Source organism: Xenopus tropicalis, chromosome 4, assembly GCF_000004195.4.
Source record: "Xenopus tropicalis strain Nigerian chromosome 4, UCB_Xtro_10.0, whole genome shotgun sequence".
Taxonomy (NCBI): Eukaryota; Metazoa; Chordata; class Amphibia; order Anura; family Pipidae; genus Xenopus; species Xenopus tropicalis.
Window position 1 is genome coordinate 34,410,477 of NC_030680.2, and position 25,618 is coordinate 34,436,094.

At 40.1% G+C, this 25,618-nt stretch overlaps 1 protein-coding gene across 4 annotated transcripts in view; it reads left to right on the top strand.

Annotated features, from left to right (window-relative positions):
* Window positions 1-25,618, top strand: part of rassf7 (Ras association (RalGDS/AF-6) domain family (N-terminal) member 7) — a 49,334-nt gene that overhangs the window by 8,414 nt on the left and 15,302 nt on the right. The window contains exon 1 of one of the 4 annotated variants that reach the window (XM_012961112.3): window positions 19,031-19,135. The gene's annotated coding sequence lies outside the window, so the exon portion shown is untranslated. 4 annotated transcript variants of the gene reach the window in all.

Here is a 25,618-nt window from a genome sequence, read left to right on the forward strand (position 1 = left end):
CACACCTTCACCAATGTCAGATGCAGCCTACCCTGCTATTTAAAAGCCAGATGACAACCTAATATATATATATGCATATAATTGCCTGCTGAAGGACTGTGATCATGTGATGAGAATGCCAGCTGCTCAGGTGTAAATACCTTTGGGCATGGGAAGATAATTAGTGGCTGTAAACTGAATAGTGAACTGATTTCCATGCAAATCCAAGAGGAGCACTTGCTAAAAAGCATTCTGGTAAGCTCTGCTGGGGCAGGGACTGATGTAATTTATGTATAATCTGTGGACAGCGCTGCGTAAATATGTCAGAACTGTATAAATGACAGATAATAATACTAAATGTGGATATTCAAATTAGTGTATTATTTCAGTTAGATCTTGGCAGAAATTTTGGATTCAGCCATCTCAAAAATGGTGTATTAAAGCATATGTACAGTTTGCAGTAAATATTAGCTGTATTAAATGTACCTCTGTAATATGTGGCTTATTTTTGTGTCTGCAAATACAGAACCCCGTAGGTGGGAAATGGCCAACATGAACATGCATCTTGTACCCCCAACCCATGTTGTGTTTGATGGTCCCATGCTCTGCTGTAGGACGCTTAGTATATATTTTATATCTGTTGGGCTACCATAGTGAAGTGTAGAAGGGTGAATGCATCTTCCAAGCCTTTTTGGACCACAGTAAAATGGCTTTTGTACATGCACTGCATCCAGCAAACAGCCTAACGAAGGGTGACAAAACAATAAATCGATGGACAAGTCATATTTCTGGTCTTATCTTTAGTGCCATTGGTGAAAAGTGCTTACAGATATAGACTATAAACATAGAGCTCATTAAACAGAGGCATATTTGCACCAGTGCAGTAACCCATAGCAAATAGTTGGCATTGCGTTTGGCCAGTTTAGTGTAGTCATATAACCATAATCTGTAATTAGTTGAACAGCTGCATATTTTCCTGGGTTAAATGAGCCCCAAAACTTCATTGCAAGTTTTACTTGACCTTTAATTGCAAATAAATGCAGCTATTGGTAAAAGCATACTAATTAGTTAGAGAATAATATATTTATACTTGATGGCCAGCACTACTATAATAATTGTTATCATGGCCTATGCAGACTCATTACTGTCACGTTCAACAGAAATTTGTGAATAATATACAAAGTACTTGGTAACTGTGTGTACATATTACCTGTCAGTGGACTGACTAGATGTTCCCAACCCCTGTTTGGTTCTTGTTTGACTCACAGGAGGGAAGCTGGCAGAGCTAGGTACGGATTAAGATTCCTCACATTCCTTTAAAGCATGTAAGCACCCAGCTACAAAGCCCAAACATCCAGCCACCCCAGATCATAGCCCTGTTTTGTTAAGGAGTACAGATTAATGGCATTTCAGAGCTTCTTACAACAGATCACTATAATTACATTTTTAGCCCATTTGTTTTTTAAGTACTTGTTTTTAAAAAGTGTGTTTTTCATTGGTTCTCTGATTAGGATTCTTTCTGCCCCCCTTTCCTCTCTGCTGCCTGCTGTGATACCAGTAAATGTTTCTTTCTTCAGTGTGGGGGGTGCAGCGGTTTTAATGGGTCACTACATGGGTCTTGCCCTCGCTCCACAGGGTTTATACTGCTGACTCCTCAAATGCCTCACCTGCAACTGACTTTCAGTAGCCACTCCTGTGACTGTTGTATTGTGAATTTCTCTGGAGCTGGGACTGGGACTAGCATTACAGAAATTATACCTCGTTATTTTTACTATTTATTTTTTGCCAACCAAACCCCTACTACAGCAGTAGATTATGGTAGTAGTGTTAATGTTCAGGGGTACTGTAAAGACTCCTTTATAAAGCAGTTATACACCCTAATAAAATACAAAATAATAAACGCACAGAGATGACGGAGGGGATTGGCCGAGAGGCCACCAGATGCCCCCCCCTTCAGATTAGGAGGAACGGAGCTTCCATTTGAAGAAGCGTAGGTAGTTTTTCAAGGTGAGGGCAGTAAGGTTGGGGAATGCCCTTCCTATACCAAATACACAAATTTTTGTTACAGGAATAGCAGTTGTTGTGTATATGTAGAATCTTACCCCCAAATCAGGTGGGTCCAGGTGCTCATGCCCCAGACCTTCAGCTTAGGGAGCCATACAGGAATACACAAGAAAAGACAGCAGGCAGGCACTTCTGGTATCCAAAAATGTATCAAAAAGTCATAGGAAGCAGCTAATCGTATTCATAAAAAAGTCAAAGTTTATTTAATCCATAAAAAACAACAAAAGAATCCTTACGCGTTTCGTACCTGGGGGTACTATGACTTTTTGATACATTTTTGGATACCAGAAGTGCCTGCCTGCTGTCTTTTCTTGTGTAATGCCCTTCCTAGTGATGTTGTGTTGGCAGATTTTGTTAATGCCTTTAAGAGGAGTCTGGATGAGTTCTTGAACAAGCATAGTATCCAAGGCTATTGTGATACTAATATCTACAGTTAGTATTAATGTTTGTATATATAGTTTATGTATGTGAGTGTATAGATTGGTAAGTATAGGTTGTGTGTGCTGGGTTTACTTGGAAGGGTTGAACTTGATGGATTCTTTTTTTCAACCCTCTGTAACTATGTAACGATGATTTACAGCTTTCTGGGGGTATATATGCTAATTTGATAAGTCAACAACCGGCTACAATATATGGTAAATCTCTAACCCATCAGGAGTTCTGTCATTGTAAGGGCTATAGCAGTGATCCCCAACCAGTGGCTTACAACATGTTGCTCACCAACACCTTGGATGTTGCTTTCAGTGCCCAAAAAGCAGGTGTTTATTTTTGAATTTCTGGCTTCGGGGCAAGTTTTGGCTACATAAAAACAAGAAGTACTACCAAACAAAGCCTCCTGTAAGCTGGGATTCTGCATAGATCCTACCAAATAGCTAATCACTTTGGCACCCCTGTGATTGTTGATGGTGCTTGTGTTGCTCCCCAAGTCTTTTTCATTTGACTGTGGCTCATAAGTGAGAGGTTGGAGACCCCTGGGCTATAGCATACAGGGAGGTTTTATTAACCACTTCCAGTGAAGGTTTTGAGCTACTTACTGAACTTCTTTGTGGCAAAGTGCCCTGTGAGCCAAAGGCCTGACCATTAGGGTTGCCATATTTCTTATTTTAGCTTTCTGCCCTATGTAATAGCATTGGCAACAAGTAAAAAATACCAGTCAGGTGGATACCACGCTGACTTTTACAATTGTCAGCTTATATTGTCAGATTTTATATTGGGGGGGGGGGGGGGTGATAATATTTTCAGATAATTTGAGAGCTCTCTCCCTGTGTTTCTGATAAAACAATTGTCCCCTAGAAGCTGCTGGGAGCTGTAGTTCATTATAAGTGGAAAGCCATAAGTTGAAGCTCCCTATCCTCTCCAACAATTGCTCTTTTTATCCGTTCTCCTTCCCCTGTCACACCTGTAGATCAAAGCCAAGGCCCTTTCACAGGACTCTCGGTTCACCGTCCTTTCATCCCAGTCTCTGGATCCCAGCCATTTCCATACTTCATTCCCATTCCAGGGAGAAGAAAGCAGCCAGGCGCATCTCCTGCACACAGTTCCATTCTCTGTTCCTTGCTCATGACTAATAAGCAATCGGGTATAAAATGCTTGTGTTTATACAAGCATCTCTAGACAATAGGCTCTGCTCTGCACCACTTAGCAGTTGTTTTATGTCTTTCATTTTCCCACAACCACATTTTTGTTTACCCATCAGAAAGCTCTTTGTAGGGTAGTCCTGCTCCTGAGAGATAACAAGAGGCTTTGCCTTGTACAATGGAGAGGCTAGATTTATGACTGCTTGAATGCAGTCATTTAACATTTAGTGCTGATGGTCATTTTGGTTCTAGATTTAACAGGTTGTCATGAAGAGGTTGTCAGAAATAAGTGAAATTTTTATGGTGTTTTAAAGTAGCGCTTATAATTCTTTGTTGGAGGAGATTCTGTTGACTTTTTTAATGTTAGTGTGAGCCTGTAGGTGGCCATACAGGCCAAATTGACACATACCATATAATTGGTCATACATATGCATGGGCATCTTTGTATTGTTTTGTTTGTTGGAGCTGGTTGCCCCAAAGACTGGAGTAGCAGGGAGTAAAGAGCCACAGAATTTTTTCTTCATGGCCAAAAATCCAGACTGGGCAGCATAACTGGCCTGACCAAATCTGAGCATGTATGGCCTTCTTTGTAGATATATGTTGAAACTGGACGTTAGGGCCCACTTTACACCTGACCCCCAAGAATCTATTAATCATGTCTGACATTAAAATGTCTGTAGATTGTAAATATTTTACCAATAAAATGTTTTTGTTTTTTAAGACAATGGGACAGTGATTTTGATCTTTGCAATTTGGTCAGGGCAAAATTCTCAAAATTGCCCCCCAAATTACCTTGTATTGAGACAGAGTACAGGATTCCTGTGCTGTGAAAGGTGGTTACTATGATTTCCTATTTCCACCCCCAAATACAGTGAAACAGTCATTATAATTACGCTTTATAAACCAATGTTTGGGGTCATGATGCTAATTCTAAAAATAAAAGACTATTTTCCTGAGAAAAGTTATGGAACGCTGATGTAGAATGTTCCATGTATAAATACAAATAGAAGGTAAGGAATTCCTGTACACACCATAAAGATATGTCCTCCTGCTTTACTGATCATTTATTTGAAACTTAACTTTAACTAATCCCTATATATATATATATATTGTAAAAACTACTATATTATGGCATGTTTGAGCATGGCTTGGATTTCCTTTCTCTCTCCATTAATAATGTGTTCACAATTTGTTACACCCATAAAAAAATAAGTTTCCAGTTTACTAGAGTGTTTGCAGTTTCATAACCTGTTGTGTTGTTCTTGATATGTGGATTTTTTTTAAATTCTTTATTATCTGTATTTCAAGGTCTGCCATGAAGAGGAGGACTGGTTAATGATTAACTAATTTGGAAGGTCAGTGGGAAACTGACCCGCCAGTGCTAACTCTGTCCCTTCCTTATCTTATGGGGTCATGTGGTAATGGAATGTGGCCTTTGGTGGTGAGATCAGAAGGGTCTGTGTAGCAAGAACTGGTTTAAAAGCAAAATACTGATAGAACCTGCTGTCCATTTATGTTTCTCTTACAAAGTTAAATGTGTAACATTCAAAGAGTTGCATACTAAAGTAATACAGTGTTTGAAGGGCAAAGTGCAATACTCCACTGGAAATGGCAGATGCCTTTCTAGTTAAAGCTTACTATACACTTCAAGATCTGCTCGTTTGGCAAAGTCGCCAAATTAGTAGTTTCCAGGGCTGGAACTAGGTGTAGGCAGAAGAAGCATCTCAGAAAGGGTGCAACCATGGGGGGGAGCGCCATGCATATACCTCTCCTGTCTACCCCTAGTCCATGCTCCCTTGGCATAAGTGTTGTTTCAAGTAGCCAATAATTTTGGTTTGATTGGGTATAATTGCAGATTTCATCCTGTTGTGTTCCTTGTCTACTGCCCCCTCACTCTCCTGGTTTTGGAGATAAAAAGTGAGATTAGTTCTAGATGGTGTTTTCAGATTCTGTTAATCAAGTGAGAGAACGTATCTGCGAGTGCACAGTGACCACCAAGGGAGAAGCAGGTGCACATCCCTGGGGCCCAGCAACACCTGAACTGTTACAAAAAGTCCCCTGCAGGCAAGGCAATAGAGATATAGATTTGGCTGTGTGTTACTTGCGCTTCTGTACTTAGTTTGTGACCTATGAGCCTGCAAGCCAGTTAGTTAAACATGTAAATGCAAGCAGCCAACAGCAAGTCACGTCTGGTAGTAAGATACTGAACGACGACAGCAGAGTACCGTGCCCTTCCAAGGCCTGTATCATGCACATCTCTATGCTCACTTACACCGATAACAATATAAACTGTGCAGGCAAGGCCCAAGGCTTGTGTTGGTTGAATAAGGCAAAATCATTTGTTTGCTTCTTATCTGGTTTGGAGAATGTTGGTGTGTGATAGGAGATGAACCTGCAGGATGCCACTCTTTGCTGGATTTGTTTTCGCTAAGTTACTATGAAGTTTGGGTTTATCTTTATTTAAGTCCCAATCTGTGTATAAAGCCCAAAGTCCTATGTTTGCCATTTGCCAAACTATTCTACCAACAACAAGTCCTACAGCGTTGGCCAAAAAGGGTAAAATACTATGTTTTCAGTCTTGTGGGGGAGGGCTATTTTAAAAATACAATCCTTTATTATGTTAATAATTTATCGTAAACTGTCTAAGAAAAAAAGATGGAATCTAATTTCAGAGGACTGAGTAAGCAGGGATGTTGCATATTTTATATCCTTGATATTGTTTTGCAATAGATGCTTGTAATAGAATAGGACTATTCATCACTGGTGCTTTAAGTGGGACAGTTTCTTTACAGGGTCTGGGAATGGCATTGTCTGGTTGTACAAAAGACCCTTTCGGTGTCAGGTACAAGATAAGAGAGTCGGCTGGGCTTGGAGAGATGTGTAGAGAGAGATGGGGGGATGGTTGATTCTAGGAAAGGATATGTTGTATATATGAAAGGAGAGTTACAACACCTTTCCTTTTGCTCCCAAATATAAAATTTGGATCTTGGTCTTTAAGCTTTTTAAACTGAAAACACACTGAGACAAACTATCGCTTCATATTTATCAACAAATTAGGGATGCACCAAATCCAGGATTCGATTTAGAATTCAGGGAAACTGAATCAGAACCCTCCATGTCTTGTCTTTAGACAACTAGATATGACAATTCTTTATTCAGAATGTATGAAGTGTTTTTTTTTCCCCCTGAAGTTTGAATACACAAATTTGGTGTTCAGTATTCAGACAGATCTTTTGCCGAGGATGCAGTATTCAGGGGAATCCACAAACTATTAGTATATCTCTAATATGAATATATTTCATACCCTGACTGAAATAAACAGTATATTCATATTTGCATTTTAACTGGTCTCAGTGGTTTAACTTTATTTATTTGTCTCCTGCAGTAAATATGCGCTACTGCAGGCAAGAAATCTCCCAATAATTCCTTACCTTACCTTTAGATTGCTGCAAGTAAAACACATTACTAGCAGTGATCTGGCTTAATCACAGGAAATTGCCTTCTTTTTCATTTTCCTGAGGTTAAGCCAGATCACTACAAGTAATGTGTTTTACTTGCGGCAATCCTAAGGTAAGTGAAAAGGAAGGCAGTAGCACAGACTTACCACAGGGAAAAATCTTCCTGAGTTCTATCAGCCTAAAGTTGGGAGCCAACACAAGGCTAATGCAAAGCCCTTATGGCAATGGCACATGGAGTTTGCCACCTGGGTAAAATTACACTCCCCAGAGGCAAAACACATAAAAATACCCTTGCATTACAAAAGCCTGTTCCAAGCTGTTTGAATAGTATAACTGTGCAACAAAATATGCTGCCTTTTGTATTTTTTGTGTAATTACACAATTAAACTTACTCAAAGCAGGCAACTTTAAGACTTTTATATGTTGGGGCTTTTTGTCATCTGTGGGGAGCAAGTTTTTCCGTGGGTGGCAGACACCATTTGCCATTACTATTGGGAGGGAGGGAATTCTTATAGATCAATTATTGGCATTGCTAATGAGTTTAATAGTGATTCAGCAGTAAAGCTGCTAGATTGTGTTAAACCAGTTCTCCATTCCTTTAGAAAATGACCTTGGACAAGTCACTTTATCACTCAGTCGGGAGTCTTCCTGCATATTTGGGCAGTTAGATCTTTCATGAGGACATATATGGGGAGACCCTTTCCTTAAACAGTAATCAATAGACTCATATTACAACAAAAAGTGGAACATCTATAACATGACTAGTAAAATAACATTTATTAGTTTAGGATACGCTACAAGGCTTTACAAGCGCAAACATAAAAACAATTAGACTTGTATAAATGTCTTGGTTGAACTTTAGTAAATATAAGGAAATGACCCATCAAGCTAGTGAATGTCACCTATTAAACTGCTTTGGTCTTTTATTTGGGGACTTCTAAGAGATGGCACAATAGCGCAAACGTTTTAATCCCCTTTGAGTATCTAAATCGTTACCATAACAATACAATTCCCAGACTTTGGGAATCTACTTGAGTTTGCGGGGAAATAACTTTTATTTCTTTCACAAGGTCCATAAGATTTTGATCTTGTATAAGTGATCCATGCGGGGTAAGGAAGGGATCGAGAACTCACAATCTAAGGGATTATTTAAAGAACAGAGACAAGAAAATAGGCTGGAATGAAAGATTATTTTATAGTGGCTAATGTATTAGAGGTTTATTTAAGGAAAATAATACAAATATTTATAACACCAAATAATACACTGATGCTTTCCATGTGCCAATAAGTCAGTGCTGGTAGACGCCAGTTGTAGCAGTAGGGGAAAGGTGAGTGAATAGGGCCAGATACTCCGTTGCAATGGTCTGCTAAACACAGACCGGGGACTGGGCTTCAATATAGACCCTGGTATTCTAAGTACGTAGAGGCTGAAAGATATACCACCAGCCCAATAAATAGTGACTGGCTATGACATCTTACAGCAGCTCCTCTGGCATTTGCCAGAACCAACGTATTGCTAGTCCAGGCCTGGCTGCACAGCTTGCAAGGAGGCTAAGAGCTGATGATTGGTGATGTGTACCATGTGGTCACTGCTGAAGTCAAGGGCAAAGCCATATGAATCAAAAGCACTCTAGGACTTGTGGACTGATCTATCTTACAACATAGAGCTCACAACGATAGATACTGGGTCTTTTTATTGGTATTTACAGGAAAGATAGTTGGGGTTGACTGGAACTTCACAGGAACTATTTCATCATGCAGGGTATTTGCTCAAAGGGCAATTAATTTGTAATCTGCCACATGATAGTTTGACTTCCGTACATATATTGACATTTTGTGTGTTTTTTTAAACAGGATCAAGAAAGGAATTTTAAATTATTTTGCTGACATGACTTAATATCAAACTGAAAAAGGCATTATTTTAATAAGACATCTGACCCAGCATTGATTTCCATTTGTATATATGTATAGGCATGTAATCAAGGAATTGGCAATATACGGGATACCACTCAAAGTGGTTTACAGGAATAGTTGTGTGCTTCCAGATGGTAAAAAGTTTAAAGTTAGTTTTTCTGCTAGGTGCTTCAAATGTTTGGAGTAAATTGGGAGGACACAGCTACCCTTCAGGGGAATCCCTCTGGTGTCTTTTCTTGTAGCAGTTGGGGCACATTCTCTGTACTGCAACTTTTTATGGGAAAAGTACAGCTTTTGGGAATGTAGGCTTTAAAATGTTTCTGCCTGCCACTTACTAAAAGATTCAGTTCTAGTAGGTTTCTCGTATTGTCATTGTTACCTGACAAAGTTAAAGCATTCTGTCCCATAAACAATAACTTGCTTACAGCTGCTATTTTTGAGGTTAAGATACCGCAACATCATTTTCCCAGAAAGACCTAGCTTGCATAATTGCTTCCTTGTGTTAACTTCTGTTTTGTGTGCTACAATGCCAGTGAACCAAACAACTAACAATCTAGCAAAGGGCTTGTAGCCTCGCCCTCAAACAAGTTTAGTTGCTTGCGCTAGCATCACAATAAAGGCCCCATTGTCTTCGCTGGGAAGGGCCAGATAACTGCCTGAAGCCTTGCTAAAATAACCCACCTATCCGTGCTGAAAACTTCATACTTTATGAAGAAAAATGAAGTTGCTTAGTCAGCGTCAAAACAAGTGTCAGACAACATTTTTATTCTTATGCCATACTTTTTTGTCCAGAACACAAATAGTCATATATGTTTTATAATCCTGAGTTGTTTAAAGAGTGGCTTGTAAAATAGGGATGCTTCCTCACCCCTTTAATACTGGCCAATGTATTGAATCCACATCCTGCATGACTAGTTAGTTCATTTAGATGCATGCTGCATGGCTACGTAAATAGTTATGCAGCCAGCATCTAAATTAATTGCTATGTAGGTTGTAGATTTAGTATGTGGCCAGTATTAAAGGGGTGAGGTGGCAACCCTACTTGAGAACCGGTGAACCAGTCATTTGCCCTTTCCACAAGGTCAGGCGTAGTAAGTGTAGCTTGAGACAGTGAGAGGACTGTCTGCCATCAGCTGTGCTTGAGGGTACATTTCATGCATATGCTTTGTGATTAAGCACTAACTGGAAAGGAATGTCTAATAACAATAATAAAAATAGGAGAATGAGGTCTAATTTACATGAATGACTTAAGAGCTAATGTTCTGTTGCAGTTAATAATTGCATGGTTGACACAAATGACTGTGGCTGAGACACTTGTTTGGCGTTACTTGCAATGATTTAGTAATGTACACGTGACTGTTCAGCCCAAAGACTGACTCATCAGATCACAAAGAAAATGGGCACCTTCCACTTCCAAATTAGCCAGTGACCTCAGACACAGAACAATATAGCGGCTTGTAATTTCTGACCATTCAGCTACAACTGAGTTTTGAATGTTCAAAACTATTAGTCTGGGCTGAAAATGGTCATACCTTTTAGTTTCTGTGGTTTTCCAACAACAACTGAAAAGCGATTAAGTAGCCAAGTAGGCAAATAGCCAAAAACTTAGGTATGCACGTGAAAACAGTCAACCAATTCTTTAGAACAGAACTAGATTGGTAGCCATATGTTACAGTTCATACTAGGACCTAACAGAGCCTTTCTTCTCTTTTAATAATAGCAAGAACTAAACTATAGGTCTGACTTATTAAACCCATCATATACTTGCAAAGATCCAATGGGACTCTTTGCTTGTATGGCATAACCCTGTTCTCTTGGTGCATCTCCCAAGGGTGTGTTTTTATAAACAGCCACCTAAAATACTTCCTGGCTATCTTGAATATTTTGCTTGTTGTAGTCTCTTTATTTTATATAGAAAATGTTTTTCATGATAATCAAGAAAACCTGAAGTCCAAATAAATTCAAATTTTTTTTTATCATATATTTACAAAAATGACCTGAAAACCTTACTCATTCCACAAGTTATGCCACTGTTTATATATGGTTAGCTTTGAAAAAAAGCTCAGATTACAGATCATGATACTGTGGTCTCACACCTATTAAAATAATACTATGATCCCAAAGACACTGATATACTAATGGTTGTGGGGTGCAAAAACATTGATACAATTAATACAATAAATTTATTGGGATGATAGGGGTAAAAGTCATGGGGAAGTTCATATAAAGTGCAGATTTCTTTATTCATACCATACAGTATTAATTGCCCCCATTACTATGTATACTAGCAAGTATTAGAGAGCATTAGGACTTTAAATATTTTGTCAAATTGTGGAAACATAACCATGGTGATATTTTCAGCGTGCTCTAATAACTGACCTCTTGTGAGTATTTTAAGTAATGTTTATGTACTTTTCCTTTCATGTATATTATCCCCATGAGATCACCCAAGTGACATGCAAGTGTATATTTTTAACTCTGTTTGGTTTAGATCGGGTAAGTAGGCATTTCTACTAGTTGGTGTCAATGTAGGGATGTGGTTCTTAGGGAAAAAACACTTGTTTGGTATTATGGCACACACAAGTGCAGGTGGCACTTTCATTTAAAGAAGACTACTGCTCTATAGCATTTCTCTCTCTGTGTTTTCCTACAGAAATTAGTGGTCTTATTGAATCTTACAGAAAAAAAAGTGAGCCTGCAATGAAGATTATCTTACTGGAGATACTGTACATGGGCACCTGAGGAACTTTTGTTTTGTGGAATCTCTGTAAAGAACTGCATAAACATGATGGCACTATATAAATAAGCTTTAATAGGAAAAGGAAGCTGTAATCAGGGTGTTTAGCTTCCCCTTTAACTGGAATTCCAATGAGTTCAGCAAGGACAAGAAACAATATTTATAATGTTGCAAAACAGTTGGTCTCATAGGCGTGACACATGATCTTAAGGAAACAGGCCAGTTTCTAGAGGCCATTTTACCTGCTTTCAGTAGTATTAAGGGAGGAGGGCTGGATTGTTACCAAGAATGTCAATAATTTCCCTGGAGGTTATCAATGCATGGCTGGCAAAAAGAAAAAAAACAAAAACACGCAACCGGCTTTATCTGTAGAGCCAGAGTCATAACTAAGCAGGTGCAATTGACTTTCACTGTGCAGAGCAGGGATTTACAGTGCCTATGTTATAGATTTAAAGTGACAATAACATGCAGAGAAGCAATGAATGATTTTATATGTTACAGTTTAAAAGGTTCACAGCTCATTCATTTATAAAAGTAAGAAGGAAAGTGCCTTGCAGGTGCAATGTAAAAAACAGAAATGGCACCATATTGCCTCATTCCAATGAACAATTTTGCCATGATATATGTGGCTTCTTAGGTTGTGATTATGAGAACTGTAGTTCAACAACTAATACCCATGTATTGCAAAGGTTGTTGAGCTGTAATTCAACAGCATTTACAGGTGCCTGCGGTAGGTAAGGTTCATGTGCAAAGTGGCATTCTCGCAAATCACTGTCTGTCGTCCATATAGACGTAATAAGGTTTTCGGCTTTTCAGGTTCAGGCCTTTCTGTTTGTAGTCCAGTGTTTTTTAGGGCTAGCTCCTAGGTAATCAATATACACTATAACATTAGCCCTGCAGTAGAAATTACCATTCATGCTTTTCCACAGTTGAGCCCCTATCTTTTTAAGTGGCCACTCAAGTGTCAACTGTTCTTGACTTTCTGCAGGGCGTTGTACTTCATTTTTCCTAGTTATCGTGTAGCACTGTTAGCTACAACCCCCATCACACAAACACACAACACAGGTGGAGTGTTTGTAGTATCCATAGCAGCATGCTGCTCACACCCACTGACTACTGAGCACAGTTATAGTACAAGGAGGACTGGGGCAGAAAGCAGCATTCTTCACGTAACCTACCCAGCATATGCCTCTCTCTTTCATTCTCCTCTGCCTCACATATGCTTTCTCTCTCAGGCTTCAGGAAATCAGAAAGGGGGGGGCTTTCAAAAGATAGCACGCAGAACCAAACAGTGAGGATTTTGTAGATACTTTATGTACATTATCATTATTAATTGCATTCTAAAAATACAGGAGTAAGAAAAGTAATTTCTTGGTAGATGTATAACTAGTATGATATAGCACATCTCTCCTCTTCTGGTGTGTAACCCATAGGTGCTTGAAGTAAACATACCACAAGATAAGGCAATAAGGGGCAAGGAAAGCAAAGTGCTATGGGCCAAATCCTGGGATCATACGATTCACAGTGCACACAACAAGCCAAGGCACACATGTACATGTTAGGTCACATTGGTAAATTAATAAACAAAGTTCTGTCTTTCACTCTCACGCTACTTTGTTACATTGAAAGCCGCATTATTTCTGTCTGGTCAGGTGATCTCTAAAGGAGCACACAGACCATCACAAAATGGTGGCTTGAAGTAAAAGGGCAATATTTACTAATATTTTGTGAGGAAGAGCACTGTTTGTGCTTGAAACGTTTGATTTTTTTGTAATAAAACTTTTTTCTGTATATTAAGTCCAAGCATGTGTGGAACTCTGTTTCTATATTTAGTTTATTTTGGCTAGCACTCGGGCAGTTAACAAACTGGAATATGTGCAGGTGCAGAGAGAAGCAAAACCCTAAAAATGTAGTTAAGAAGTGAAGTATTCTTTTTGGGGGTATAGGTTTCCTTTAAAGTGCAGTGAGGATAGCAACGAATCCTCTGTTGTATTTCAAACTAGATACGCAAACTAGATATGTATACAGTATACTTGATATTGGTTTTGTGAAGCTTTTCCTCATAACCCTTGTACTGACTTGAGTGCATAATGTACACACATACACACACTCCCTCAGGGGATTATAGGCTGAAGCCTCTTCCCCTTCAGGGGCCCAGCACGTCAGAACAAACTCCCGCTTCTTTTGAAGAAAATACTATACATCATGATATTAATAGGATTCCCACCCAGAAAATATCTTCTTGCAGAAGTGCAGCTATAGAGGAAGCAGATCCTGCATCTGCTTGGGGGGGGGGGGGCAGAAGATATTGGGGACCCAGTAGGTCACTAACTGATAAAGTTTCAATATATCTTTCTGAAATCATTTATTTTCAAAGCCAGTAGAGGAGCCATATCATTTTTACGTGAGGCATAGTAACTTCTAAGGCAGGGGTGGGCAAACTATGGCCCGCAGGCCACATCCGGCCCCTTGGCCTTTTTAATCCGGCCTGCCGACGACGCCAAGTCTCATCACGCGAGACTTGGTGTCATTGGCGTGACGGAATTAAAGAGACGAAGGGGGCCGTAACGCTGGCCTGGCCCTGCCCGCCCTGGCCCGGTCCGGCCCGGGGTTGAGTAAATGTGGCCCGTGAGCCAAAAAGTTTGCCCACCCCTGTTCTAAGGGCTGTGACACACGGGGAGATTAGTCGCGCCATGACAAATCTCCGTTGTTACGGGCGACTAATCTCCCAGCAATGCTATCCCACTGGCTAGAATGCAAATTGCCAGTGGGATGGCATATGCGGCGCTGCGATTTGCCGAAGACGCGGAAGTTGCCTTGAGAAAGTTTGACGACTTTGGCAAGTCGCGCCACCGCGTATGCTATTCCACTGGCTACATTCTAGCCGGTGGGATGGCATTACGGGGTGATTAGTCGCCCGCGACAATGGAGATTCCTTGCGGCACGACTAATCTCCCCGTGTACCCCTGCCCTAAGAAGTTACTATGCCTAACGGAAAAATAATCACTATTTTCTGGGGACATACCATATATTTTATAAGGGGTGCAGAGAGCTGTAGAACCTTGACAAGTAAAGGTACCCATACACAGGCCGATTAGACCGATTCGGCAGCTAATCGGCCCGTGTATGGGGACTACCGACAGGCCTGCCCGACCAATATCTGGCCTGAAAATCGGCCAGATCTCGATTGGGCAGGTTAGAAAATCTAGCCGGATCGGGGACCGCATCGGCTCGTTGATGCGGTCCCCGGACCAACTTTGCCTTTGCCCGTCATTATAGCCTGGATTATAGCCTGGATTCTCCCGATATCGCCCGCCCGTAGGTGGGGGATATTGGGAGAAAATGTATGGGCACCTTTAGTCTCTTCAAATAGCATTAGTACTGTGCCACAGGAGGCACAACAACTTATGTGTGCTATCTAAATAACGTTTACACAGAAACAAGAGGAGTGTGGACAGCAGCGGTTCCAACCTCCCTTTTGTGGATACAGAATAGATATAAGGTATAATGCGTAACAAATATACACACGTATGTTTATATATAAACACAAAATTCTCTCATTCCAGGCAGTTGAGGTACAAACCACTCTCCTGCCTGCTCAGTCCCTGTCACATTCAAGCGTAAACAGCATTTTTCTCTGAAGTATCCATTTGGTGGCCAGTAATGTGCGAGTGGATCTGGCAGGTGGGGTATAATGGGGTTGGTTCCTGCTTCCCAGCCTTTCTGTCACAGCTATTATAGATATTATCTGCCACTTCTCATACCTTTGTATTTGGTGACAATTGATTTTAAAGGAAACCAGACATAGGTGTACTTCTGTGTTCAGTGCAGTGGTCTGTCTGCTATAAATCACAATATAACATACAACAATATACCCTTTATGTAAGAAGGGTGTACATTCACTTATCTTTCAAAAGATTTACTGGAAGGGGTTATTCTGCACTGGGAGCCATATTTGTCAACATATTTGTGTTTTTACTAAGCAGTCATTTTTGAACCATGTCTGTTAACAAAAGACTACCGTAATTTTTTTTTTCATCCAAAAAAGCATTAGGTTTCTAAACTACTTATTGGTCATTGATTTTTCTGAGCCATTATGAATTTTGGAAAGTATTTTTAGAATGATTCTAAATATATGATAATGATTATTTGGTCAGCCTTTTTCGCTAATGGATGAGGTCAACCAAGCAAGCAGATATTTTTGTGTATGGTTAATGTGGCACTTGGTGTTATCCCTGTGTCAAAAAACACCAGAAAAGCTTGATACCACCACTATCTGTAACAATGATTGAATGTTAACCCCAAAATGCACAAGTTAGCATTTCTCAGACCAAAAATGGACTCTTTTATAAAGTGATAGGTGAATGCCATTCAATGCAAGTCCCTGGCAACAGGTATAGAGCATTATTGGTATTTTCTCAGCCTACAGGGAAAATGGCTCATAGTTACATAGTTACATAGGGTTGAAAAAAGACCATTGTCCATCAAGTTCAACCCATCCGAGTAAACCCAGCACACAACCTATACTAACCAATCTATACACTCACATACATAAACTATATATATACAACCAGTAATACTAACTGTAGATATTAGTATCACAATAGCCTTGGATATTCTGCTTGTTCAAAAACTCATCCAGGCCCCTCTTAAAGGCATTAACAGAGTCTGCCATTACCACATCACTAGGAAGGGCATTCCACAGCCTCACTGCCCTCGCCGTGAAAAACCACCTACGCTGCTTCAAATGGAAGCTCTGTTCCTCTAATCTATAGGGGTGACCTCTGGTGCGCTGATTGTTTTTATGGGAAAAAAGACCATCCCCCAACTGCCTATAATCCCCTCTAATGTACTTGTACAGAGTAATCATGTCCCCTCACAAGCGCCTCTTTTCCAGAGAAAACAACCCCAACCTCGACAGTCTCACCTCATAGTTTAAATCTTCCATCCCCTTTACCAGTTTAGTTGCACGTCTCTGCACTCTCTCCAGCTCATTAATATCCCTCTTAAGGACTGGAGCCCAAAACTGCACTGCATACTCAAGGTGAGGCCTTACCAGGACCTATAAAGAGGCAAAAATATGTTCTCATCCCTTGAGTCAATGCCCTTTTTTATACAAGACAGCACTTTATTTGCTTTAGTAGCCACAGAATGACACTGCCTGGAATTAGACAACTTGTTATCTACAAAAACCCCTAGATCCTTCTCCATTAAGGATGCCCCCAACACACTACCATTCAGTAGATAGTTTGCGTTTATATTATTTCTACCAAAGTGCATAACCTTGCACTTGTCAACATTGAACCTCATTTTCCAGTTTGCTGCCCAGTTTTCCAATTTTGTCAAATCGCTCTGCAAAGCGGCAGCATCCTGCATGGAACTTATAGTTTTGCACAATTTTGTGTCATCAGCAAAAATAGAAACAGTACTGTCTATGCCCACCTCCAGGTCATTAATAAACAAGTTAAAAAGCAAAGGACCAAGGACTGACCCCTGCGGTACTCCACTAACCACACTGGCCCAATTAGAAAATGTTCCATTTACCACCACTCTTTGTACTCTATCCTTCAGCCAGTTCTCTATCCAATTACAAATATTATGTTCTAGGCCAATATTCCTCAATTTGATCATTAACCTTCTGTGAGGTACTGTATCAAACGCTTTAGCAAAATCTAAGTAGATGACATCAACTGCCATTCCAGCATCAAGGTTCCTGCTCACCTCCTCATAAAAGGCAGATTTACTCCTTCCTTGTTTTCTTATCTCTGGTGGGGACAATAATGATGCATTTTCCTTGTCACACAATCAATCATGGATGATTACTCTGCTTGACTCTTTCCACATGGAACTAATAGAGCCATTAATTCAAACAGAACACTCAGCCCCGTGGAGGTTTTGGGGATTTTTCTTGCTTTTAAAAGATAAGGTTCTAACAATAAAATGGATGTGGAAGGGAGTTTCAGACAATAGGTGTGATGTTTAGAAGCACATTATTGTATGTGGTGGTGGGAAGGTTGCATGTAGGGAGGAGGAGGTCACGGATGACTTGGAGAACAATGCCTGTGCATTGTTAGAAAGTGCTACAAAGTGCACTCAAACTGAGCATTAGGAAACAAAATTGTATTATGAAGGGTAGTGGGGAGGGTTGTCAGGACACACTTTTGGGAAGTTAGCGCAGGGGGTATCTGAGGAAAGCTGCCTCTGACTTCAGGATGGATTCAGTACTACAGAGTTGGCCAGAAAGGCAAGAAGAATAATTGGTAAGGTAATTAAAGGGTGAAAAGTTCAGGTGCCTAAAACTGGTCATTCATAGGACTATAAAAGATGCTAATTCAGCCCCTGTGGATTGACGTGGCAGCTTGGAGCAATGCACCAAGGAAGGGGACAAAAGCCTTTTAAATGTCTGCATGGTGTTCAACTAAATCTCGAAATTAACCAACCGGCTGTAGTGGGTTTGCACAACTTCAGTATTGTGTGCAGAGCTTTCATTAGGGGGTTTTAAAAAGTGCCTAGCAGGTAGAGTTGGTGATAGAGTATCAATAGGGAAAGATGCTGGCAGTAGGGTAACAATACAATTTTGTCCTGCATAATCTGTGACCCTTTGATATAGCTGAACTACAAATCTTACACTCACCAACAGCTGAAAACTGGCAGAAATTAAATATGTACACAGATTACCAGTTTGGGTCTTCCCATCAGGCAAGTACTGCAACAGCAAGATCCTTTCCTGACGAGTCTGTCTATCCTAAGCTTCATTGTAAGGGGTATTGTGTTGGAGAGGATTTGCATGTGGGGGTCACACAGGATTCTATTCAGTATCCCTCACAGATTTTGGGATTTATGGGATGATTGCTAGATGGACAGGCTTCTGTATGTTTGTGACCCTTTGGATGTAGTTGATCTACAAGTCTTACACTTACCCACAGCTGAAAGCTGACAAGTTAAATATATGGCCATATGTTCATAAATTGAGCAAACATAAATATTTTAACTTATGGGGTTCCACAAAGTCTTATTTTATACCACAAAATACAATTCTGACTGTATTTTGTACTACTCCTATTTCTGTGCTGTTTACATTTAAATGCAAGCAAAGTGGCTGGACTAACTAGATAGACCAGGCTATTTCCGGTAACATTCCACCTCCACCGTAGATGCACCATTATATTGTGTGCTGATGTGTGTCCATACATGTAGGTGAATAATTAGGATGTGCTGACCTTTACTAAGGTCCTGTGCTTCAGGCCTTTTACACACTTAGGTCACACCCCTGCTGTTTGCACAGGAGATCAGGTAAGGCAAAGGCGGATAGGAGACTAAAGGGGTCAGTTCAGCCAGAGCCTACGGTGGAACATAGGTCAAGTTGATGCAGAGAGGAGCGTCTGTATATTTCTTCTGCCTTAAGTGTAAGTAAACTTTCAATATTTGCTAAGCAGCTATCCCTTTTGTACTTTGCTACCTTACTTTTGCATCCTTAAGTGATACAAGATTGAGGTCAGCAATGTATTAAAATATTAATGCTCTGACCTGTAGGAGATGGGGAGGAAATAGTTTGTGCAATGAATCAATAGATTCAGCAGGATAAAGTTTAGAGGATTCATATGGTTTCATATGGTTTTTGGACAGACAATAATTTACCCATGGTCCACCAGGACAGATAACTGGGAGACTTCTACAGTATAAGTTATGGTTTTTCATTTCTTTTCCACTCTAACTTTGTACTGGAAAAATGTTTCTTATATGCAGTTTCTGACTGGCCCGCCAGGTACCAGGAAGCCTTCCAGTAGGCCCTCCTGCTCACCCACCCATGTGGCCCTGTATACCTATTTCATGGTGATCCCCCCCCAGTACAAAATCTAGGGAAAGCTGGAAGGATATATCTAAAGTAAAGCATGAAGAAGAGAGGAGAGGATAAGAAAGTGGTCCTCTCGTCTAAGGGTTTATAGGGGGTCCCTGGAACCCCAGTTGAACACTTCTTATTTGCTAACATCTTTAGGGGAATGTCCTTTCTTGTGGCAGTACAAGGGCTGTACAATTCCTATAACAGCAGTATGGTGCTGCCCATCTATGCAGGGGCACATACATGACACAAGCTGTGACTAGGAAACCCAGATTATAGTTCCATAGGCCAGTTAAGCTAAAATTTTGTGTAAATATATTTAAAAAAAAAATGGCTAATGGCCAATGTTCTCCCATTTTAAATGTTTCATGAGCTAAGGGAGTCCTTTATCAAAATTTCATTGTCGAAGCATGGACCTTCCAGTGCAGCTTGAACTTAAGTTGAACAACCGCTGATCTGTGTGTTCTTGCAGTCCTAATGGATATAATTGTAAACTGGCAATAAACGTACTGGAGAGATTTTAATAAGCAACCAGTGAGGTTGGGAGTCAGACCAACCTGGTAATGATATGGAAAGAGATATACATCTAGATGAAAGCAATACTGTGAACGTATATTAGAAAACTGGAAGTAATGTAGATATGACGTAAACATATTTATGTATTTGAATATACTCCCTAAAAGCATTTTTAAAATGTGTAGTGATTTTTGACCTATTTCCTGGCTTCTTCTTTCTGATTTATGCCATTGCTTGGTGCAAGGCAAGCATACAGTTCCTAAGTAATCTATAATTACAGAGGGGGCAGTACCCCAAATCTGTGCTGTTCCCAGCATTTAGATTTAATTAGTGGGATTTACTTTTATACTTAAACAAAATGCAGTTTCCTGGACAGTTATCTAAGTTTGCCCCTTTTATGGAAGACTAATTAGCTCTTTATATATTCCCACCTCCTCATCGTTAATGACAAAGCTAGATTTACCTTGTCTTGTTTGTTTCAGCACACTTAGAACCCGAGAAGGTATTTACTCTGCAAATAGTTTATCTTACCACCAGACTCATTTCAATACAATTTGCCTCTTGGGTTTCAGTGTATGACCAGTTTCTGCAGCATTTGAAAGCTTAAAGTGCACACTGACATTATTAGACAAAACACAATCAGTAGGTCCTATAGTTTTAGCAATGTTGATGTAATCATTATAAAATAAATGCATTTTGATAGGCCTAAAGTAACTGTGGCCATAAAAGTGTTTGGATGTAGCCCCAGCCAGCCAGGGCTACTTGTGGAACACTTGCCATTGGAAGCAGTCTGATTCAGTACATCAGTAAAAATCTGCCATATGTGGCGTTAACCTAATAGCACACAATGGTAAATTGTTCTTTCCTGTGGGCAGCAAATCACCCATAAATATATTTTCTTTCAGTTTGCTGGAATCCCTAACAAACTTAATTACATGATTCAAGTTTTTTGGATAGGGTGATTCCCATCACTGAAAGGAAAAGGTATTTTCAAGCATCTTTTCAACCCCTGGCGTGCATGATCTCCTGCAAAGTGCCTGGTGTGCCACTGCCCTAATTATACTTTCCAACCTTTATAACTGATCGATATAGTACAGTATCAATATAGTACAGTATAGTATAGTCTGCTCTCACTCTATAGCAGTGATCTCCAACCAGTGGCTCATGAGCAACATGTTGCTCACAACCCCCACTTTACATTACTTCCAGTGGCCTCAAAGTAGGTGCCCAGTTTTACATTTCTGGCGTGGAGGCAAGATTTGGAAGCACAGGGACAGTTTTACTCCAAGCAGAGCCTCCTGCAAGCTAGCAGTTGACATGGGGCTACCAATTAGCCAATCATAGCCCTTGTTTAGTACCCCCCCAAATAACTAATTTCATGCTTGTGTGGCTCCCCAACACTTTTTACATCTGAGTGGCTTACGAGTAGAAAAGGTTGGGTATCCCTTCTCTATAGCCATTGAAAAAGCTTGCTTAGAACATGATTACATCATTATAACCATTACAATTAAATGTATTATAAAATGTAGGTGCGGCACATCATGCACTTTTAGTGCAATTCACTAAGAAGGGATGCAGAGTTTACAGTTTCCGTTACTAGCCATAGGCCACAGCAAGTGCATCAGTCACCCTTGTGGTCCCAGCTATAAAGGCATACTGTCAGAAAAATGAGCCCGTATAATATTCTGGAACTGATGTCCTTGGTGTGGAGGGGAAGCGGTTTGTAAAATATTGTTATGCAGTATAGCTACTCAAAATGAATAATACGACTCCTTTTTTGAAATAATGCTTTAGACCTGAAATATACAGAAATACATTTACAGGTGTTCTTTCTTTTGTTGAGGTGAAATGAGAAAAATGCACTTCTATGCCATTTATTTTCCCACGTGCAGACCAAAAAGAATGTGAATGGTGCATGGTTTGTTGGGTTGTGGGAATGTGGTGCTTTTTGCGGCATACACAGGACATTCTTTCTGCACATAATTGTATTTATACAGGAGTGGTAATTGCCGTATTGCCTGCTTGGGAGGGACATTTTCAAAGCTGTGGTTGTAAAACAGCCTCATTATAGTTTCTAAGCACAAATATAGAGATGTGCTAGGATCTCATTGCTTTGCAACTGCAGTCATTGAAATAAATGACCCCTACTATGTTTTTATGACCACTGACTGTATTGATTTGCTGCCTATACTGCTTGTTGTACTTATGTCCATGGTGAATTCCTCAGCCAAGTGAAAAACTACTTTATCTTTAATTTTGGCAGACTAAGGTCAACCTGTAGCCAGTCAGAATTTTAGAACACACATTAGCCATTAGCAGTGAAAGGGCTTTTCAGGCAACAAAATGCCCTATGTGTAAAGGTGGCCACACACGTGGCGATCTGCGATCTTTCATGCGACCGATGGTCGCACGAAAGATCGTCAGACCCGCCACTAACCTTTAGGGCTGAAACGGCAGATAAGGAGGTAGAAACAATAGGATTTCTACCTCCTTCTGCCGATTCAGCCTTGATGGCAGATTTTGCTCAGGCGCCTTCTATGACCTGGCCGATCGGCGAGTCGACCGATATCAGCAGCCTCCTGCGATACCGGTCGACTCGCTGACTTGCCATACACGCACCGAATATCGTATGAAACGAGGTTTTGGTACGTGTATGGCCAGCTTAAGTGACCAAAAAGGACCAGTAAAGGTGGCTTATTGGCCTATGTATGGGGCATACCAACAGGCCAGCCCAAGCATTATCTGGCTGAAAAATAAGCCAGATATCAATCTTGGAGGTTTGAAAATCCTATCAGGTGAGGAACACATGACACGTTAATGTGGCCCTCGTCAGACGGGTCTCCATAGGACCAGCAATCCTATCAGACCAATTTGGGCAAACATGTAAGTGGTCAAATCAGGCCCAGATCCACATGTTTGGTGACAGGCAGACCCTCGTGCAGAAACAAAATGGAGCAGAGGTAATCAGTCAGCCTGGTCTGTTCGTAGCCTAAAGGCACAAAGGATGCTTTGGCCACCTCTACCATCCAAAGGAAAACAGTAGCGGATAGCAATAGTCAAAATGCCCCTGTCTGCTTGTCAACGCCCCTAAATGTTATTTTATAGAAAATGCTCTAGCTCGCACACATAGGGTGGTGAGAAGCAGACCTCCATGCAAAACATTCAGCTGCAGTCACAATGCCATGCATGCAATAGCCCTCCATTTTCTTCGCTGTTTTAACTAAGCATAACAATGATTGCTAGAAATGCACATTGTTGTGAACTAAAGCAGGACCTGCGTAAATGATAGTTTTTAACTGAGGGACTAGAGCTTAAATATTCAGTAAGCCTGTGCTCTAGGGTAAGGGGCATGAAGTGGCCCTAGCTCCATGCTGGAATCTTCCCCTGCTCCTTTTATTGCTGGCTGACTATTTCATAATATAAATCTCAGCTTTAAGTGTTTTCAGATGGGTGCAGGCAGCATTGGAGTCACAGTATAACAAGGTGTTGCTTAATAATGCTTTGTTTCCCCATATTACTCTGGATTTGTGCCAAGAAATGGGGATAAAGGAGGCTTCTTACTCAGTGCCAGCAAGACAAATTTGCCTGACAGAAATCTTACCCGCTGTATAACCACAAGATTATGGGGTAAGGACAGAAGAATGCTGAAGGTTTCACCTGCTGAGTGATACCAGGGAGATTCAGTGTCTCTTTGTGATGCACCAGGAGAACGTGATGGTGTGAAAGTCACTTTGTGTCCTCATTGTCACTGCTGTGGCATTGTCTTGGGCTGATAATGGGATATTAAGAATGGGTGTCTCAGTTTAACATGATTTGCTGGAAAACATGTCTTGCCATTTCTATAAAATATTTGCCATTATTATGCAGTTGCTTCTGTTAAAGCTGTCGTTTCACTGTGCTGGTACGTGTGTTTGTTTGCTTGGGTATTAGCACTTCCCAATAGCATTTAAAGTGGTAACTAGCAAAGTGGTTACAATAACTTTATAAAATAAAGGGGGTGACCCATAAAGATGGTATTTGGTAAGCTTCTGCTGTTCCTATTATCTTAAACAGTATTCTTTTATGGCGAAACTAAGTATTATCGGGCAGATAGAATTTTAGGATGAACTTGTTTTGCAAGCTACTTTCAGGTCAGATTCCCACCGTATGCACTGCTGTCAGACTGGCTTGTCACTATTAGCCTGCTGATCCCAGCTGGGGGCAATGACACCTGAGACATGGGGGTTCATGCAGTCCTTTGGGCTATATTGCTTTTTCCCAGACAGTGTTAATTTACACTGCAAAAAAGAATGAAGATGGTATTGATTTTCTATTTTCTAGGTATGAGGATTAGTCCAAAGCTGCTGTATTACAACAAAAAAAGAATTTGTTGGTTCAAGAATAAAATTTTAAAGCGGACCTGTCACCCACAGATAAAAAGCTGTATAATAAAAGTCTTTTAAAAATTAAACATGAAACCCAAATTATTTTTTTAATTAAATCATCCATACCTGTTATAAATGTATTTAAAAATCTGACCTGACAATCATATATTGCCTGCAATATATGATTGACAGCTCAGATTTTTAATTACAATTACTTCAACTTTCCATTCAGCACTTCCTAGATATCAGCTAGATGGCAAATGCATAAGATTTTGGGGTGATACAAAGCTTGCCTTTATAACAGTGTAACACAAAATGGCGCCGACCTGCTTGCTGTAATCATGAATTCCAAGACTGAAGGCAGCAAGATTTAAATAGTTTATACAGTGTAAGTAAAGTTTGTTTTGCTCAACTAACATGATAGAAAAGGATTTGGAATAATTTCTTAGGGGGACAGGTCCCCTTTAAATGGTAGAGTGAATTATTTGCCATGTAAACAGTGTAATTTAGAAATAAAAAGTACATCATAAAAATCATTACAGTATCCCTTTCACAAAGGCTAGAGGAGAGTAGCAGTGGAGTAACTAATTATAGGAGAGTAGACCCCACACAGGGCCCAGTAATGAGAAAATTATGCTTCTTTTTAGCAGTTTGCACCAATTTATTAAAGTCAATATTTAAGATAATAGATAAGATGATTTAAGATGAGTTCTCTCTCTCTCTGTAAATATTTAATATTTATATGCGAGTGTAGTTGCAGTGACTGTTCAAGGTGGACTTTGAGCCTATGGGCTTGTCAGCAAACTGGTCTCATAAAGCAATTAGTTGCTCAGCAAGTGACTAATCACTTAACTGATGAAGTCCTGAGCACTTCCAAGCCCAAAGGCCCATGTCAAATAAAAGCCTTACCTTTCTGTGCATGAGGTAGGTGTACTGGGTATGTATATATATATATATATATATATATATATATATAATGCACAAAAGCCATAAAACCCCAACATTCATTTATAATTGTGATTTACAAGTTCTGTTGCTACAGATGTTTAATGGGGTACTTTATTCCTTAAATACAAACACACAGATTTACTCAGAACTAGTTGGATTAATTAAATGGGTACTGTAGCTCTGGAAGAGATATACTCTTTGGTGTTTGTGTAAATCCTGCT